Source organism: Labrus mixtus, chromosome 15 (genome assembly GCF_963584025.1).
Source record: "Labrus mixtus chromosome 15, fLabMix1.1, whole genome shotgun sequence".
Classification (NCBI taxonomy): Eukaryota; Metazoa; Chordata; class Actinopteri; order Labriformes; family Labridae; genus Labrus; species Labrus mixtus.
Window position 1 is genome coordinate 24,621,062 of NC_083626.1, and position 21,602 is coordinate 24,642,663.

Consider the following 21,602-nt stretch of genomic DNA (forward strand, 5'->3'; position numbering starts at 1 on the left):
TTGTACATTAAAGGTTAGTCCCTGAAGAGGAAAGATGGTAAATCAAAACTGTCGTATGTGATGACAAATGTACTTGCTTGCTAATTAAAAGATAAACAACTTTAGTGCCGTTGCTTCTTTGGAACAAAAAGCATTTCAAACAACGTCTTAGGAAGCGGAGAGGCTTGCGCAGTCATTCTTAAGAGGAGGGGAAATGTGCGATTCTCCTCTGAGCGACAGATTGTCAGACGGAGGAAATGGATGCAAAGACAGAATAAAGAATCAAAAAGAGAATTCCCTTGTGTTTTGCCATAACAACACTCTTCCTCTGTGTGGATTCTCAGGGAGGGACATGCAGGATATACTTTGATTATGGGCCAGGAGCAGTTACAAACACTTTTTACTCAAAGCTGCATCACAGGGAGTATACAACATTATACTGAATATTGAGTGAGTGAGTGAGTGAGTGAGTGAGTGAGCTCTAGGGTCCATCATCTCCATAAAACATGTTGCAGTTGTTCCGTCATCTGCAACAATACATGTAATGTGCTTCATGAAAAATCCTTAACCTGAAGATTGTCCTACATCTGTTTTTCCTCTTTGGCTTGATGTCCAACACAGCGTTACAAGGCCAAAATGTTTTGCTGTCAATGCCTGCCAGATTCTCTGACGCAAGTTGGAAGATCTTCTCCAGATCAGAAAAATGTTGACGAATCAAAACCATTCAGCAGTCAGACTCTCAGTTATGTCATTGGACTCCAAATTGAGATCTTAATCAAACTTCTGTGAGGAACATCAAGACAGTATGGGATGACACATCTTCTCCAGAAAGACACCTACAAGAGATTGGTGGATACACTCTCTCTCTCTGCGAGACTCGTCCCGCTATACTCGTTCATTCACCCGGTGAAAATTTGATCATATTTCAGTTCTAAACCAGCGTGCCAGACACTTCTCCTTTCCACTGCTTCTCTGATCATCAACACACTCAGAAGCCATCGAGGACTTGCTTTGATTTCATATGAAAAACGCCGTTCTTTGAGTGGCAAGATTCAGACGCAGAGAGATTGGCAAAAAAGAAACTCAATAAGATAATAATCATAGAGCGCAGTAAATGAAAATTCCAACAGTAAAAGACATAAAACATAAAAAAAAAACAGCATCATCCTACGCATTTCATACTTTACTAAGAGCTCTGCTGTGAAACTTGAACTGTCTCCTTCATTACGCCCTTCTCTTGGCTTGGTTGCTGCAGAACACTATTGCCTACTAATTCAAAAACATTGTTAATGATACGACTTTCTCTTATTCATGCCCCGAGGGAATAAAAAAAGTACTGCTGGGAATGCAGATCAGCAGCATTATGCTGCCTTATTCAGGGGGTCGATTCCCCCCCCCCCCCCCCCACCTCCCATTATCATCTGCCAAAAAGTTGTTTTGAAATATTTTGGATTAAAATCAATTCTGGTTTGTTGCTAACAACAACACTCAATACTTTTTCACTCATGAGCCAATAATTGAAGCCATCCTGGGGTTCTGCGGCTTTTTCGAGCGTGCCTGCTGCTTTACTTAAGTTGAAACAGTCCAGTAACTTGCAGCAGCATAGCGGTGGTACAATTGAGGGCCGGGGCCAAGAGAAGCATGGCTCTCCATTATGTAACTCAATAGACTTTTTTTACTGGCACAATGAATGTGAGGAATTTAGGTCAAAGAAACAAAAAGCCGGGTCTCGCTATAAGCATTGGAAGTAGAAAAACCACAAGCCTGCGGTGCATGTTCCCAGAAGCTATGAGATATGAAAAACACACACACACACACACACACACACACACACACACACACACACACACACACACACACACAATTGATGTATCCCAATTCCTGCCCTACTGTTTTTTTGACTCTGCCATCACCAATGCTTTTTGTCATTTTTAGGAATGCCGCCCTGGCTCTACTTTCACACACTGCCTTCAAGATCAGCTGGTTTTCAGTACAGGCAATGCATGGGGGCTAATTGTTACCACAGGATTCCTGCCACTCAAGGGTAAATATACCCCACTTGGTCAACAAAATCAATCTCTCTCTGTCTCTGTCTCGAACGCACTCACGCAAAAACATGCAAATCTCCTCCCCTGCCCTTAGCAAACTCCCACTCAAGTGCTCCTAACAGGGCAGTCTTTGTGGCCCGCCTGTCAGGTTGTGTTAGCGCGGTGCATCATATCTCTAGAGACGGAGAGAGAGAAAGAGAGGGAGAGGCGAGTCGCAGCCTCCCGCTAGGTTACAAGGCAGCGCATCACTGGCCTGCCGGGCTGGTAGTACGAGGCATGCAGGGACACAATGGAAGCCTTTGTGCCTTGTCATCTGGCTATTAGACACTCTCTCATACGTGGGGGGAGTGCCGGGGAGTTGGTGCGGGGGGAAAGAAAGCGGGGCTTGCAGTTCAAGGATGGAGAATCATTAAAAAAAACAGAGGGAGCGAGGGAGGGCGGCATGCAGGGAGAGGGGGGATTTTCAGAGAAGAGCAATGATGATGCACTGGAACACACGTGGAGGCTAACTCACTCCGCCTCCTTTCCTCCTCCTTGCCCTTTTTCATCATTATTCTGACGCTCTATTTTCTGACTGTGCGTCTTCGCCTCCTTCGCTGAGGAGATTCATTAGTCCTGGCAGATCCCCACAGGGCTCTTCACACTATACGTTTGAGATCGCTCTCTGCATGGCTACAGGCCTTGTCCTGCGTCTCCCTGCTTTCATTCGAAATGCTCGCCACTTAACCTTTTGCTTTCGCACACATTCCGGCCCCTTTGCCTTTAACTGGTGTGTGTGCATCTACCTGTCGCTTCATCAGCTGCCACCCGGTCCCCCGCCTCGGAGATCAGTCTGGATCAAGGCAAATAAAAAACCAAGGCCTTGCTCTAGCTGTGTGTGAATTTGCTTTTAGTTTTCAGTATTTACACTTATGTGTAAAAAGGAGGGGGAGGAGGAGGTTGAAAAGAGAACAAACAAAAGGAAATGAGAGGAAGCCAGTGTTTGATCAATAATAAAAGATTCATGAGAGGGTCTAAGCGAAGGCTGAAAACAGACTGTCTGGATGTACTAACATACCCCTACTTTCTGTCTCCTGCCCCTCTCTCTCCATCAAACTCACATCCAGCGAATGAAAACAAAGCACATGCTGCTGCCCATCAAGCTCTCCCTAGTCCCCTCGGACACTTACATTATGCTATCTGCCATGGGAAACTGCTACTCCGAGCTCACCTCACCATCTGTCATTTCCTGTAACCGATGTCAAAATTACTGAAGTGCTTCGAAAAAGCTCTTTCATCGAGAGACAGGCTGTATTACAGCCAGTAGACCAGACAAAAGCTTCAGCCATGTCTAAATGTCTAACAAATTTAGTAGCATTGTTTTTTGACTTATTGTTTGATAGCCATAAGGCACCGAGTCAATGTCAGAAGCACATCAACGCCTTCTCAATTTCCACAATCCTTTGTTAAGATAATTACACAAAGCATCGTGTAGCAGTTGTTCAGACAGCTGCAACAACACCTGTAATGTGCCTCATCAAATCTAGTCATGTCCAACATCTGTTTTTTTTCCTCTTTGGTGTATAGTCTCAGACACAGCTCTTTCAAGGTCAGGAGAACATCTGTCAGAAAGATACTACAACTTTTCCAGTAAGAAACCTCCATAGATTGTATATATTCAGTTTTCAATGCAAACATCATTCATCTGATGGCTTATCCACCTGATGCATATTTAATCCCACTGTCTTCTGTTATTCGTATTTCCATTACTTATTGGTTTGCCAGACACTCAAAAGTCATCAAAGACTTAATCTGAATAATAAATAGAACACATTTACTTACTCCATGCATGGAGTTGTACGATGACTTGTCAGAAAAAAGTGATTTTACTGCGTCGCAACTGGATATTCCCACAGTAAACAAAATCAAACATTTAAAGCGAGCAGTGTTTGATGCATTGACACTTTGCAAGAGTTCTGCTATGAAACTTGAACTGCATTTTGAATCATGCCGTCTCTCAGTGGCAAGTGAAAGGATAGACTAAGCTGCTTGGGGAGGTCGCCTACCAATTTCAAAATAAGGTTATTGTATGAAGTTCTCTTAGTCTCCCCCAACTGGCAAAACAGACCCCTGAACCAACTCAGCTGGTTCCTTGACTTCTAGCGTTGAATTTAGACAGAGAGAGCACTGCGCAGACCCATAATGAAAAGTTGGAGCTGCAGCACCTTTCCCCAAACAGGAAACCAGGACTCCCCCAAAAAGCCAGACCGAGGAAGAAGGCTTGGCATCATAATCTGGTAGCTGGGCCTTTATTTGATCGTCCTAAGACAAGCCCTCCAGCATCATTCCAACCTTCCATGCACCAATGCTTTCTGCACCTGCATCTCTCCTAAGAACATCCACATATGTTAAGGTGGGGCGCCCTTGATGGCTCCCACAGCACCAGTTTACTGGCATCACATGGAGCCACCAACCTCTGGACCAACCACATGCAGAAATTAGAATTTGGGAAACATGCATTGCAAGCTGGGTGACAGTCTACGGCAACCTCAGCCCCAGTTTTGCAGTCTACACAATCTGAACTATTCAAAAGTTTTCTAGATAATTCAGTCTGGATTAAAGTGGTGCTAAAAAACTATATAGAATCTTGATTCAACAAACAATATTGAAATACATTTTTTTTTTGGCACATAAACTTGCACAGTAGGTTCTGAGCACTATGGTCAATCTTAGTGCTGCTTGCATGCAGTTGGCCCGATAACCGTCCGTGCTACAGAATCAGCACATCAGCATGCCTTCACCTGACCTTTGCAAAAACGATTGACCAGCAGAACAGATATTTAATAGGCACCTAGAAGAGGTTAATGGAGAGTTAAATAACAAAGGGCTTGAAGCACACTTTGTTTTCCCAAATTAGAGAAGCAATGCAGAGATGTCACCAGCAGGGGTGAGGTGATGAGGTAATTCCCGGACAGCAGTGCAGCCCCAAAAACAGCAAGAAACCCGGAATATCTGCTGACTAACACTTTGTAAGGCTCAATGGCAACTCAAGGTCACAAACTGGCCTGGTTCTTTCTGTATGACAGGCAAATAGGAAATCAAAAGTTGAATGGTTCTTCACTTTCCACTTAAAATAGCAAAGTGATAAATAAGTTAATTCTGACATGTCTTGTTTTTTATTGAGAAAGCAACAGGTAAAAACAGACAGGTATTTTGGGTCGTACCTTTGATGGTCCCATCTTCCAATCCCATGCTAATGTTCCCTGAGAGCAATCTCGGCAGTACTACCATTCCCCTTCAATGCTTTTCCCTTAAATAAGAGCGGTGGAGTGTTTTCCCCTGGGAGACAAGCTCTTTTGCTCTTCTGGACACTGTTAAAGCAAGGAGCTGTAATTGGCTGGCAAAAAGAAGTCGGTGTGAAGTCAATTAGCGGCGGCGGAGACCTAGCGATAATTGTAGATAGGGGTAGCCTTCGGGATGAAAAATGTTGTATGAACGGAATCAATGTCCCAAATGGCCCTATCCACCCCTCAGGGTAGAGACATCCCTCTTAAATTCCAATTAGTTGGATTGTATCTCGACATAAGGTCAGCCTGTACAAAGCTGTGTGTTCTTGGTATAAAATGGCTAATGACCTGGTTGAAAAACTTCTATTACAACTTCCCCACTCCAATTCAAAAAGTTTCAACAAAGTTGGAGTCAGAAGCCATGAGTATCACATTTACATGGCTAACAGGGAAAAAAAGGTGCTTTTTGTTACTGGTTTGAGCTTGACGCCAAAAGGACAGTGGTTTGATACCAGCAACTTGGAACAGGAGCATGATCAACTGTTTAAGCAGAAAATTGTGCGAACACTTGAGCTAATATACATGTCTAAAACCTGATTTAAACAATTGGTATTAAAAGTTTATTTTCTTATTTGTTCACACCGTACAGCTGGTTGTTACGTTTTTGGTAACTTGTACTTTTGACTTTATCAAGGCTAAGAGTTATTCACACATTTGCATAGTTAAGGGCGTAGTACAGTTGACCGCTATGATACTTTTTTGTTGGTTCTTAAGGCCCGCCTCAGCTCTGATTTTTTGCCAGTTTCTAGATTAACCAAAAGTTAGGTTGTGATAGCATTTCTAATATGGCAAACGCCATTATTGGGCTTTGTAATGCATCTTCAGAAACCAATGGGTGAAGTCACACCCAGTCTATGCCTGCTACATATTATATATAGGCTTAATGCTGCAGTATTATAATAGTGAATGTGATAATCATGGGTACACTTGGCAAACGCCATAGTTGGTGTCCCAGAGCACTCTGCATACAGTAATACATTCTTGGCTCTGGTTGCCTGGCCTTCTATTGTTGGCTTACTGTGCTAAATATCCATTAGTTATATGTTTGAGATAAAACTGGCTCAATGCTTTCTTGGCCCATTTTTAAGAGTACACACCTATTCTGTTGACACGTGGAGTATTTGTGTCCACAGTCTTGCTGACAAGCAGCCGGGCAACGTGTGAAGGTCAGGACAATGACTTATTGCTAAAGGAGATGAGTTTGCGCTAATTCAAGGTACCCCGTCCCTCCCTAGTCGCTCTGTTACAGCATGTGACCAAAGTGCCAAGCTTTTTTTTTTCCCAGTGAGTGAGAGGTGACCTTGAAACAGTGCTTTCTAATCCTATTGAGGCTTAGAGGAAGACATTTAACAAAAAGCTGAAATAACACTAAGGTCGCTCCTTGCTTGTCTTTTCTGTCCCTTTTGGATTCTTTGTTGAGCAGGGAGGTGAAAGAACAGTCACAGCCACCCCTGTGGCACATCCTGAGTGGCCAGGGCTTATTCTCCTCTCCTGTTCTCGTCCTGTGATGTGGAGCAGACTGACAGATCCTGACTTTAACCTCTCCTTTGCCCAGTGTCCATATCCAACTACTTCCCTGAGCACTGCTGTCAACACTGCAGTGGTTGTCCTTTGGTGGCGTCCATGCTGAAAAAGTTTGACTTTAATATGTCACAGTTTGAAACTTCAGTGCTATTTGATGCTGGCCATTAATTGATCTTATTATGCAGTCACCAGCTCCTGAGTTTGGATATTTGCATTGGCATGAGGCCCAAATAGGCGGTGGGCATTCCCAGTTGTGATCCAAACAGTTTCATAGGAAGCTCAGTTATAACATTATATTTCAAAAGGAAATTACATAGAAAAGTCTCAGTGGGCAACCAAGTCAAAGGGATAGTTCAAAGATAACATATCTTTGGGAAATAGGGCTTTTCAAGAGATGGAAAACTTATACATGCCTTGGGACAGATCTTTTTTGTGTTTGGTGTAGTCCTAAGTTAATTAATCAAGCATTAGGGTTATCTAGGTCCAACGGTTGAGTTGTGGGATCATGTAGAGTAAGATAACCTGAGTCAAATTCCTTATATGTCCTGACATATACCTGGCAAATTAAGCTGATCAAGATATTGTGAACTCGATTCCATGGGCATCGATAAGTCAAACAAGCAATCTAAGTCTGGGTAAGGGCTCATATTTTCAACCAGGGAATCCAACCAGCAAAGACTTACATATTTAAACAGCTATTAGATAAATAAAATATGAAAAAAAGAAGACATTTATGGTCCCCAGTTGATTAATCCTGTTTGACAAAAACCATGAGGTTCATACTTGAGGTGATTGGGCTTTTGTTTGGTTCATTCTGAAACATCTATTAATTCATCATGATTGCTTTCTGTGGATTTTGATGTTTGTCAGCGAGCTTTTATATATACTTTCTGTTTGACTTTAGGCAGTATAAAGCTCAATACAAGCCCTAAAACAAGTCTATAGTGCGTTGGCCTGTGGCCTGTATAGAGGCCGCCACTCAGAGAGAATCTAACAAACAACATAAAGAACAAAAAACGATCAATACAGCAAGACAGAATTTAACGAGCCATGCAGACCTCTGTGTTGTCCACTACTGCCAAGGGCATCGCTCAAGCATGCATTTCAGGTGTTACGACCTGGCAGACCAGCAGGAGGAGGAGGAGGGGGGAGAGAAATGATGGGATGAGAGGAGAGATTTTTAACAAGATGTCTTTAGGCTTTTGTTCTTGTCTTTATAGCTTCTGGTTTCCCTTTCATCTTTAGTATCCAATATCCCAGAATGTTTGGTTCATTCAGCTCTAAATCTCTGACAGTGAGGTTAACCTGCTTGTGAGGTATACAAATAGGAACAACTGACTGGGTGAAAAATGCAGCAGAGCTCAAGAGACGAGTGCGGCTATCTCAGTGTGCAGTGTGCACGTGCACGTCAGCACATTTCCCTCTTTGCTCCGTTGTTCAGTTGGCGGATGTGTTGTGTGGAGGCCGAGTGGATTTGATGTAGTGAGGAAGAGGATGCTCCCTTCCCTTCTTTTTCTCATCAAAAGCCTTCTGCTGTTTGCAATCTCTGTGGTGTGAACCCTCCGTCTGTCTATCCGCACACAAACACACAAACCTGCAAAACAAACACAAACACAGCTCGAGCCTACATGCACACACACACACACACACACACACACACACACACACACACACACTATGTTTCAGAGAGCCTGCATGAGACACAGAGATCAAAGGGTGGAACCATTTTTTTTTTTCACCTCATCTCCATGATAGAGAATGATCTTTACCTCCCCTCGCATGGAGAAGGAGACAAAGGGTTTCATCGTCATCAGCGGATCAGAGGGAACGAAAGAAGCGACATGCGGCCGAGATCAATCAGTGTATTATCGCAGGATGGGGAAGAAAGGAACCATATGGAGACAGATGAAGCAGCAGAAGCAGCAGCTCTGTGGATTACCGTTCTGCAGAGCAAGTGAAGTGACGCGCTCTTAGCCTCAATAACTTGGGCTGTCACTGGCAATATGCTGCCTGATGCATCAGAGTGAAGGGCGAGATGCGCAAAAAGACTCTTTCTCTCTCCCCCTATCTCTCTCGCATATAAACACAGCTAACATTTTTAGACCGAAAAAATGATGCTGTGTGTTGGAGAACACGCCCAGGTTGAGGATGTGTTGTGGTTATGACAACGTTTTCTTGCGTCGCTCGGTATAAAATGTGAGAAAGACATGATTTGCATGCAGCAGGTACCTACTGAGGTAAGTGTTCTGTTCCTCTACTCACATCAACTGCAGTGGTGATGGAATGGGCCTGCAATATGTGTGTAAGGCCTGCTTCAAAGGTCTGGGGTATTCAGCATTGATGTTTGAGGCATGCCTGCTAATAAAGCGCACAGCTGAGTAGAAGGCACTGTATACTGGAAATCACAGCCTGAGGAGCAGTAGTTGCAGATTTCTTTTCTGCATCTCTTGTTGCGGTTCTGACCCAGATGTTGCCTCCAACCTTGACTTAACAGTACACATCTTCAAATCACATTCCGGAAGACACAGGCACACACCAGGGCTCTGTTTGCAGACATTTCAACATTTGTTTGAAATTCAACAATTCACTTTTAATCTCAACTTTCTTGTAAGATCTTAAACTATAAGGCAATAAGGAACAATATATCAAGGAGTGGGGATACCCTGATGAGTATAACTGCAGCTGATACAACCTCAGCTCACTGAGGTCCGTCACTGGTCCTTAACTTAACTCCCTGCTATCACCAGTGGCTGCCACTAAAAAAAAAAAAAGAATAGTAATTCCAGATCCAGGGAATGGTGTATCCACTATTTTTCACACACACACTCAGTCACAGCCAGGAGGTCAGGTAGGGATGCTGAGCGTGAAAGAGAAACCACTTTCCTACATTCCATCCATCCATCATGGGTGTTGCAGGAGCCTTTGGCTGCAGAATAGGATGCTTGGCTATCACTGGGCTGAGTCGGCTGGCTGGCAGTCCTCTGAGCTCTATGTCCACCTAACTCTAACTGAGAAATGTGTGTGCATGTGTGCATGAGGGTGTTTTAAATAGTATGGTGTAAGGGAAATTGCAATGACTGTATAGCTTAGTGAAGCCTGTGGACATTGCTCAGCCAGTACTGACATTTAGTCCATGATTTATCTGTATGTCTTTGAAAGCACCCACAAGGGGGCTGCTCAATAAGCTTGTCATATGCCCGGGGACGAGAGGGAAGCCACATCAGTCGCTCCCAGCAGATGAAAAGGATTTGAGCAGGGCAGACACCAGAGTGTTGATATGAAGAGAATCAGAGGCAGAACCTCGCTACACCCGCTGAATGTCAACTGAATATTTATCTCATGCTGTTTTCTGGGCTCTCTCTCTCTGATGACTTGAATTGGTATTCTTCCAGTTGGGGCGAAACAGACGTTGGTTTTGTAAAATAAATAATTCTTCCGCAGTATACCGATGGACTCACGTATGGGCGGGGTGCTGAACTGGAGCGAATCAAAATGAACATCTGTTTGCTTGCTGTTGTTGTAGGACGGACAGAAATGGGGTTCAACTGAGTCAGACAACACCCTAAAAAAAAAAAAAGGGGGAACGCTGCATTGGTGTATGAGTATGAGATCATAATAGAGCTGCTCCCTACTGAAAATGTTCTGAGTTGACTAACAGTTGCATTTTTAAGGCATTTGTACATCAGATTAGTCGATTAGTCACATGATACTAGTTATGAAATTGCTAATTTTTCTGGCATAAGAAAATAGTTCAAGTTCATTGAATCTTGACCTCTAAGACTTTTCTTTGACTAATGGTTTCTTGAGTATGGCAAGTGTCAAACTAAGGTAAAACACATGCATAGTAAAACTTTGTGAAAGTGTATTCAAGCTGCCCTTTAGGGTGCATTTAAATGTTACAGAAAGTTACTGTAAATGCCGGATTGAAACATCTTCATTTGCACAGTAAATACACAACCAAAAGGCTAAATGATCCGGTGCTAACGTCCTGAGCAGCTCCATTAGCACCTTGAAACGAATAGTGCAGTGGTTCCCAACATTTTTAGCCTTGTGGCCCCACTTTGACGTCACAAACCTCTGGGGACCCGGGAAGTCCAAAACACATACAGCTTGTTGCCTAAAACGATTAACATTTGAATCATGTGGTAGTTTTCTCTATTGTGTTGCATGTAAAGATTCATTTTAGACCACACTTAGGCTGTTTCAGGTATATTACTGTGGCTGCGGGAGAGAGAGACCGGGAGATTAATGCTGGCCATATGAGGCATGGATGAGAGACAGACCCGAGATACTGCAAGTTTTTTTTGTAGTTTTTTAAGCATGGGATACAGCTCACAGTGGTCAATGCTGAACTGGATAACGCCATGTAGCTTAACTGAGGCAGAATGATCCAATATCGTTTATTTAGATCAATATTTAGAAATTTCAGGGGTCCCCGTTTGAATTCCACACCACCCCATTTGGGGTTGGGACCCCCAGTTTGAGAGAGCCTGGAATAGTGAGCAATAATCCGTGCATACACAGAGTGTGGCAGTATGACACCCAGACTGAGTGGGTGAGTCACGGACGGTGTTGGACTGATGCAGTCAGTGCAGTTTTTAAGAGAGCAGAGTCCTCTCCCTCTTGGTCCATAGGTCTTTGTTATTAGAATGATGTCAGAGAGATGGCTCGCTTGAGATTCCTTTGGAGGTGGGTTTTTTTTTTTTTTTTTGGATCTTTCTGTTTGGACTGATTTGTTCCATGTGGGTTTGGTTCACGCTGACTCACTTAAATTTGCTTTCTTTCAAACAAACAGACAAGGGGAAGGGGTCAGCACCCCCCCCCATGAGAGGCTCACTTTCAAAAGCGCAGGGTGGTTTAAATCATGACGAAAAGAATGGGGCTTCGGGGTGAACCCCATCTATGAGTAAGCCTCATAAAAACTGAATTGATTCACTAGGCATCACTTTTGCCTGACAAGACTACACACGCAAGCACAAAACCACAGAGATATTATTTCAGAGACATATTGACATGTCGATAAAAGCTTGAGGACATGGTCACTCCTCACCGCAAAACACATTGACTCACTCGCCACTGACTCACTCAATGATGATTATCTGGGTTGTTTTGACACAGATGCTCTACTGATACACCCAAGCACTGGAGAAGACAGAGAAATAAGAAAACATAATACACATGGTTGGTTTTGCGGTCAAAAATGTAGGAGGGAGGGAAAAAATAAGGCAGTGGAGAAATGTTTGCTTTCTGCATGCACTGATGGAGAGACAATCCAACTTGATATGTTGTGGGTGTTCTCCTGTGTCCATCTTCACCCCCCCCCCCCCCCCCCCCCTTTGCACAGCTCGAGGTGGAGGCGCACTGCCATGAATTCAAACACAGTCAAACATCCCTCGCCCTTTTTCGGCGTTCCTCTCACACACTCCTCAAGGTTTCTTTTGACAGCTCAAAGCTTTGCCATCTCACAGCGTGGAGAAGAAAACTTTGCTCTCATGTGTCGAGTGCCGAGAAAAACAAGTTTGGCGCTGGCAGCACTGAAGGAGGAGTGAGGGGGGAACAGAGTGACAGCAGCACAGACAAACGGAGTTAATAAAGTGGTACCTTATTTGATCTTGGCTTATTTTTTTGGGGGGGGGGGGGGGATTTTTTTTTTCGTCTTTAATCTTTGGGCCTTAAGCAGGAAGTTAGGGGATTTCTTGTGGAGTTGATGAGGAGTTCATTCTTTAGGTTTCCCTGAATACTCAAATATACTCGTATGAAATATACTCAATATTCTCACATTTATACACCAGCTGAAACGAAAAAAGTCAATTTTAGGGAAGAATTAAGGATCGCCAAAGTCACTAATTTCCTTGTCTCTTGAGAAAAATTTTGCTTTTGGCATTTGAACTTTTTTGTGTCCACATGAAATTAAACATTGAACATCGTCGCTGTCTGTTGCCAAATGTCAAGCCGTCTGGGGAGGTAATTGTTATTCAGAAAACAGATCTTCTGTTTGTGCGTGCATGTTTGTATTGGGTTTGCGACACGGGGTAGGAAAGCTGAACTTCCTCTGTGAGCACGTGTCTGTGGAAGTGAGTGTTATCTGTGCACTTTCAACATGAAGCAAACAACAGCAAGGCATGTTCACCCTGTGTTCATTTGTGCAGCAGACCCCCTCTTATCTGCAACCAGGAACCATTACATTTGGTTTCTGTTCACATCAATCAATCAATCAATCAATTTTTATTTGTAGAGCGTCAACTCATAACAAGTGTTATCTCGAGACACTTTACAAGAAGCAGGTAAAAGACCTTACTCATTGTTATGTTACAAAAAGCAGGTAAAAGACCTTACTCATTGTTATGTTACAAAAAGCAGGTAAAAGACCTTACTCATTGTTATGTTACAAAAAGCAGGTAAAAGACCTTACTCATTGTTATGTTACAAAAAGCAGGTAAAAGACCTTACTTATTGCTATGTTACAAAGATCCGGCCTGTCCATCATGAGCACTTCAGCAAAGCAGAAAAAAAGAGGAAAAAAACTGCCTTATTAAAAGTTGGAGTTGCATTTCGGACAATTAATGATGCCCATCAAGGGGCTTTTGGCGTCACTGTTTATGTTCAGTTGGGTGAAAAAGTGATGGGTAAAAAAAAAGGAAAGAAGCTATTTTAGGCTTTTAGACCTTGGTGGAATAGCTGTCAACAATGTGCAAAACAAACATTTTCTTTCCATGACAAGTAATTGATGGGGCGGAAAGTTCCAGGTACTCAGAATGGAAAAGCAGCTCTACACACACACACACACACACACACACACACACACACACATGCCCACTGGTGACACAGCAGATTAAGTCAGGGAATCCCCTGGTGAGGGGAATCCATTAGGCTTAATTACTCAAACAGGACGTCCCTTTATGAGAGCTCAGGTCCCACAGGAGTGGTTGGAATGAGGATGCCCAATGATAAAGACACACTGTAGATATACATAATTAACCATGAGATACAGCATGGAGGAAATTCTGAAGAATATTCCACTTTACCGCAGTGTATCGGTGGGGGAGGGTTATCAGTGGGAAAAGAAGCAAAGAGCTGGCAGTAGGATGACTTAATGACATGTCATGCAGGGGTTTCAGTCACTGACAAGTGCATCCTGCTAAAGGTTTGTCACTATGGCACTCGCCTGAGAAAGTAGATTAGATGAATTCTCACACTGATCAGTCACAACAGTACAGTCAATGGTTCTCATTACAGTTGGGAAGATTGGAAGCCGAACGTAAATCGCAAATAATTTCACTCTCCATTTAGCAAGAACTGCTGACGCAACATGGAGACACTGCAGCGCTGTTCTGCTGTTTATTAAAAAAAATAAATGCTTCATTTTGTATCTGCCAGAACAGCCTCACTATCACTTAATTATCATTAACTACACACGCTGATTCATATTCATGGCTGAAGTGTGGCAAGGCAAGGCTTGCAGCAGTTCCACTGTGGAGTATGTCATTCAGGAAATAAATGAGATTAAATTAGGACTGTACTCCACTCAGAATTATGTTGGCTGAATTGAATGAGGCAGTTCAATATGAACTTTCAGCTATTAGTTTTAGTACGTAAACACTGTCTTGATTTATTTACACGACTTTATTATTTGTGGAATGGCCTCACAGAATAATTGACACCACCGTTTTATAGCAGTCATCGTGTTAATGTCCATCAGAACGGGAGTGGTCTCACAGCTGTGCACCTGGAGGCTCCATGCTATATATCCCAGCTCTCAGCGTGAATGACAAGTGTGGCAGGTGTTGGAAATCTATTAGAGCCAATGAAGAGACCGCATGCTTTTGTGGTGCAACCCCCCTAATTTTCAATTACAATAGTGGATTAATCGCAATCAGCACACCCAGGTGGTGCCGGTGATTAGCTAATCTTCAGAGGCATGCATAATGACATCTGTTCCACTCCACACCTCTGTTAGGCTGCCCTGGTTAACATACTGTAGCAAGCGAATGAGGAGGAAGACGAGGAGGAGGAGGAGGAGGAGGCGGGAGGGAGGGTATGATACCAAAAGAAAATGTTTATCCAGAGAAATGTGCTAAATTGAAAGACACACAAGGTCACACTATGCATCTATAGCCTCACCTTTTCCCCTCGTTTAAATCAGTTTCAACAGAGGCAATTATAAGTTAATTTTTTTTTTTTTTTGCTCATTTCAGAAGCACTGACATCAAGCGAAATCTCCGCCCCAGTAAAAACCCCTCCGGGAGAGACGCTGGCACATGTGCAGAAATCAAACTTTGGCACTTCAAAGGCATGCCGCCACTTAATCAAGTCGACACACAAACCCATCGCGGCGATGATTATTCTTTCTCAAACCATTTCACTCCTAAGTGGACGCACAAAGTTAAACGCTTGCAGCCAATCTTCCTAATAGGAAGGGAGGGTAAAGCCGGGAGCGGGGGGGGTGCTAATTCAGAGGAATAAATACATTTTCAATTAGCCATCAGAGGCGGTGATGGAGATGTCATTAGGTGGAAAAACTGTCCTGTTTTCATCACACAGCCCGGCTTGGGCGCAGGCATCACTCATTGTGGTGTTTAGAGTAAAGGCTTTTAACTAATTGTCTCCACTCCTCAGGCTTCCTTTGACTTTGTGCACCATGTTTAGATCAAAAACACTCAGAGAAGAAGGCAATTAAACTGTACCATGAGTTGGACAGAGTAAACTGGTGTACCAAGGACGGTTTTTAGGCCGTACAGGGACAAAGAGAGCTCTCTTTAAATGTACTTTTAATAACTTTTACAACCGCAAAATCAGGTTATTATTCCCTTGACCTGCTCTTTTCACAAATTTAGAGGTGTTACATGTGTCATTTAAACCAAATTCACCAATTTCTTATCATCCAAAACCGTTAATAAGTTGTTCAGAATGTACTCACATGGTGGCAAATTACACAAATGTATTAAATATAAAGAACCAAGAGGCTGGCACGCTCAAAAAGCCAACAGGTCGGCTCCTCTTGCGTCTAAAACTTGTACAAAGCCTTATGAATTATGGCATTATTTAATATTAATTAGCCTGAGCTAATATTAACTTATTTAAAACAACAGATAAGATGTGAACTTTTGACTAGATTTGAATAATTAACCTTAGAAGGGTAAAAAAAAAAAGGTTGACTTTTGAAATTATTCAGCAAACGCACAGCGAGGACTGGAGCACATGTCGGGAGAGGACAGGCTTCATCATTAAAAAATGATCGGATGTTATCCCAAATTTGCCTTTGACCTCAGATTTTCTACATTCATAAGAGGGGTCAGGGTCGGAAAAGGAAGGCACATATCTCAAGTTGTGGGCCTCCTCAGTCAGCAGTCAAGATATCAGAAGAAATGGAGGAAACTCTGCAAAGCTGTTTATCTCACTGAGATAAGAAGACATCGGATTGATTCAGGGTCAAATACGGCTGCCTCCTCCAAGTTAGCATGAAGACTTCTTGGAGTTTTATATTGTTGCAAAGATGGAGTCACTTCTCAATGAGACAAAAGTGTAACTGTTGGCCAAATGTTGTGCATGTTTGCTATAAAACTGTGGCACTTATGTCAGTGGTGCTTTGAGATGAATGCTAGCATGAGCCATCCTTAAAATGAAAATTCTAAAATGTTGTTAGAAGATAATAACTAATAGTTTATTCTTCTTAATAAATATTTTCATAATGTTTGTGTTTTAAATTCTGTTAAAATCCAGCCAAATTGTAAAAGCTTATACTCCAGGATTTCAGGCCATTTATGAGATCAAAAATCTTTTGTTGCAAAACAGAAATACAGCTCCTGATAGAAAAGACTTTGAGAAATTGGATAAAACTAAATTTCCACCTGAAAGTCGGAAATCCCATCAAAACAAGTCCAAAGCCCCTGAAATAAAGCGGTCTTATCGTCGACTCAGATAGCAGGTTCCTTCAGTGACCCCTGGGTCAGATAAGACCCCAGCTGAGAGAAGGCTCCCTCAGATTGATAAGGCGCAGAGAAGATAAAACGGGCTGCTTTGAAAAAGAATAGCAGACAGCAGGTTGTAAACACTAACAACTGAAGGGAGCGGCAGCAACGCTCCCCAAATCCGAAACGCTGTCTTTTCTACGGGCATGGCGATGCGGTGAACCAGCCTGTGATTGATGTCACTCATATCGGTCCTCCCCATCCTGCTTCTGGCACAATCCCTCTGAACGTGGTGTGAAATGAACATAGGGCTCAGATTTATGATATTGGTGCATTGTTATGAAAAATGATAAAAAGCTGTTTCAAGGTTTTGGATGAATGAGAGCAAAGAAAGAAAGGCAAGCGGTAATTGAATTCTGCAAGGATGAATGTCGGAACGCCGGCACGTAGTGGCTGCAGCTGCAGGGCCTTTTTTTTTTTTTTTCCAATGAGGATGATAATGAAGAAGAGTAGAAACCAGGCACATGCAGGGATGTGAGAGGCAGAGAATCGTGGATTTGAAATCTTGTGTGCTATGATATCACCGTGTCAAATCCAGCTTGCCAACAACACACATTCAATCAAGACTCCGCAGGCACTGCACATGGTGTTACACCACTTGGCATGCTATCCACCTCCGTTCCCTGTGTAAATTTTAGATGCAGTGCACACAGAGTAAGACGTTCAGTATGCCGCAAAGCTGTCTGACGGGAACAAAGGCAGATGCAGACAGAGTCAAAGAAAAGAGAGAAAGTTAGAATGATGGACGTCAAAGCTGACGGTATACATAATTGAATGAAGGTAGTCTTCAATCAATCGCCAAAACAACTGAAAAAGCCTTGAAGTAGTTGAGGTGTGTGACGTCAGAAGTCAGAGTGGTTTCTATGAGTTGTCTTTTCATTATCAGGCAGCATTCAGGACTTAAGGGATGTTTGGGGGGGGAGAGAGAGAAAAAAAAGATCAGGCAATCAGCAGAGAGAAGCATCAATCATCAATCATCCTGATGCTTTCTGGGGATTTCAGTCCCGGTGACTGAAGGAGTGGAGTTACAGCAGTGTCACACGCAGTTCTTCATCCTGCTGGGGAATATATATAGTGCTGCTGCCGCCGCTGCTGCTGCTGCTGCTGCTGCTGCTGCTGCTGCTGCTGCTGCGTGACTGGAAGTGTTTCAAACTGTGAAACTGAAGATCGCAATCTGTTTGAACTTGGGTGAGTTGGTCGCAGCTCAGTTCATAATGGAATCACTTGATAAAAGATTAGAAAACTAAAAAAGAGCTGCACACGTCATCGAGCTTCTTTCACTTATATATTCCTTTATAATATTCATATTATATATTCCTTTTTAATAAATATTTGATCCTAGTTTTACTACTGCACTATTTAGAAGGAGGTGTACTTCATGGGGAAGGGGAAATTGGATTTTTACACTCTGTTGTTGCACGTGCTACACACACATAGGCTGAAATACACACACGTGCACAAACAGGATCAATGGATGGATGTCAGAGTGAGGGGTCTGCCCACAGCAAGCACTCATGAGCTAGTAGGGAGGGTTCGGTGCCTTGTTCAAGGGGATCTCTGCAGTGGTCAGGAAGTGAACTGGCACCTCTCCAGCTACCAGACTTGGTCCGCACCAGGGCTTGAACCGATGACCCTCTGGCTCCCAACCCAAGTCCCTACAGACTGAGCTACTGCCGCCTCATGTCTTTGTCTTTGACATAGATTCTCCTTTTCTTATTTCTGAATTTACTTTGTGTCTGATTTACGTTTGTACATTTTTTATGAGCGTTTTTTGGAGTTTTCCTGTCAGCAAGAATCTAATTGCCAACATCTGCTCCTCTTTCATTTATGAGAACATTTCAATTAACAAACGTATATAACTAAGACTGGACAGTTTGGTCTTTAAAGTTACAGTGAGGAACTTTCATTTTCACTTGATTTTGGCACCCCATGTGGACAAAACGGTGCATCTTATCTCTTAGCTGATCTACCCCCGCAGATATAAAAAGTTATTTTCTGATGAAAAACTCCTCATGCTGTCTTAAAGCACTCAAACATCTCACTCAATGTGAATCCTTAACCCCCAAAATGTAAATGAGGCTCTTCCAATCCAGGTGTTTATCATCTCCTTGTGTGACACCAACCTGAAGGCAGCATTATAAGCCATTAAAATAAAATCATAGGATTGATACTGAAGATTCGGTTTGATAAATGCACCAGTGTGAGTTTCAATCGAATGCATAACCACATTTAAAACTCCTCAGAGGAGCTCTAAAGGGATTTTAGTTTCTCCTCTATCTCCCAACATGTGACTTAAAGTAAACTTATAAATAAACTTTATATGTGATTTTTCACACTTAAATATAATAGAAATCAAGTATATCCTCTGAAAATAACTCTGTGAGTCATGACTGTCTACAATGGGTGTAACACCCGAGTCCCACTGTCTGTGATGTTTTCAGAGTTTTCAGAGTCCTATCTTCAGTTTGTTTACATCGCCCGGACGGCCGGCTGACTCCTCCCCTCGTGTATAAAAGTTGTTTAATTGAGGGACTAGAGAAAAGAAGAATAACATACTGTACTCACTGCTTAACTGTGTTTCTAGATCACACTCATTTCAGGTAAATTTACATGCAGTGTGAAGATACGAGCATAATAAGGATCACTAGCATTAGCATGCTAACACAACAATGCACCGCAAGTTGTTTTGGTTTCATGCTGGTGCTCATAAAGCCTTTAACGTCAGTTTCAAGATAAGATTCTACCGTATCATTATTTCAACACACTTTCTTTCTGAAAATGTAAAAGCTCTAAACGCTACAAGAAGTTTCTAACATGCCTGAAAAACTACTCTCAACTTGCACTTATATTCACTTCAAAGAAACAGTCAGACTTTGTGTTTCCTGATTCCTGATTTAACTTGAAGGGTTACCTTACCTTGAAGTTACATGAATAAGCTAAATATCATAGCAAGGGGGCAGAACATATCGATCTTTTTAATAAAGACTATAAAATGTCTAGCGGAGAGCGACTGTGGAGGGGAACATTTCTTGGTTTTCAGAGCTGGACGCCAATTTCAACTTTCCAGTTTCCACTTTTCTACCCTTCCATCCAGCAGAACCCCGGAGGCAGCAAGTTCTTTTTCGCAGCACACATTTTGACTTGTCATAGTGGGGGACGCGCTAACAAAATGGACAATGGCTCCCAGTAAGCTCTGACAGTGTGACAGTGAGTCGGCATGCACAGTAACCACGACACTGACACCCGGGCGGCTAAACGGAATTCAGGCATTTATTGATTTTATTATTTACACCTGCTTTGCTTTTCCAACTGTGACATGTCCGAAAGTCTGCTGTGGAAATCGCTCCGCTGATGCAGCTCAGGAGTGAACACAGAGAGAGAGAGAGAGGAGGAGATGAACAGGGATTGGAAAACTGGGGTTAAGAATTTGCAGCTCGGTATGAGCTCTGCCAATTTTCCCACCTGGCCACACCTGAAAAAAAAAAGCAGGTGTGTCTCTGAAAAGTACACTGCAAGGTACACCCAGAGTAAGGATGTTTTTGACACGTTCAGAATGTGAGAACAGCACTTCTTTGGGAGAATATAAAAGCCTTCGGAGGATTACATTTCCTCTTAATGCCGCCAAAGAAACAGCTGACAAAGTGATGCTGCAACCTGCTCCTTTCAGACATCAGCAAAAACCTCCCCCCCCCCCCCCCCCCCCCCCCGACAAAGAAACCACAAGGACAAGCCATGATCATAAATACAACTCCTGCCATTCATACATCGTAACCAAGGGCTTACATAATATATAACCATATGGCCTAATTTCCCTGGACATATACGGCAGAGTGATTGATGATGGAGCAGCCAGTGGAGAGGTTGCAGTTTGTGCACTTGAGTCTAATCAGACAGCCTTCCTGCCTGCATGCAGAGAGAGGACGAGTTAACTTCTGACTGTCCTTGAAAGCTGGCAACTCGCTACTCCACAGTGTAGTAGTATAGCAGCTGCAGTAGAACAGCTGCAGAAGGCCTTGTTACTCAGGGCTATAAGGTATCATTAGCTCTCAGGGGTTGGTCTTCTGTCGAACTCTGTACGTGATTGGTTGTGGACAGGTCACAAAGAAGCCGGGATCACACCACAGTAGCAGTGTCTTTCACGATGCGGGGCTGATGCTGCTCATGCAGGGGGACTATTTGGGTATTTACCACGCAGCCTCCTCCGGTGTTAAAAACAAATGGATCAGACGCAGAAGTGAAAAACTGCAGTTCATCTACTGTCCACTTGAGGCCGGCTGCAAAAGCCAAGGAATCCCCATTAGGCCCCATATTAAAATGGCTATTTTGACAGCAGAAAAAAACATATTAACGGCCTGGTTTTGCTATCTGAAAACTGTTTCTTTACAGTAACACACTATATGTAGAGGCAGATTATCAAAATATTGTGTGGTGTTTGTGAAAAGGATCACACAGGGTGATTGACGGTTATCTATATAAAGGTAGGATCCTTTGTTACTGGTCAGGTGTTCCAGCCTGGAGGGTGTTTTTTTCATCACTAAGCTGTTGCATGCAAGAGTTACAAGCGGGTGTTTTTTTGGTATGGAAATATGGAAATGTGGAGCCACTGGACGTAAAATAAATGAATGACCTGTGCAACAATGCAATTTGACTTGGACTTTCATTCATCCGACAAGGTTAGCGCATCAATTAGTAAAACCAGGTGCAGCGCCTCAGTGGCTTAAAGCGTCGGCTCAGCCTCTACACTGTACGGGGGGTAA

The 21,602-nt window shown here is 43.0% G+C and overlaps 1 protein-coding gene across 4 annotated transcripts in view; it reads right to left on the minus strand.

Annotated features, from left to right (window-relative positions):
- Nucleotides 1-21,602, minus strand: part of magi3a (membrane associated guanylate kinase, WW and PDZ domain containing 3a) — a 136,372-nt gene that overhangs the window by 56,636 nt on the left and 58,134 nt on the right. The window lies entirely within an intron of this gene.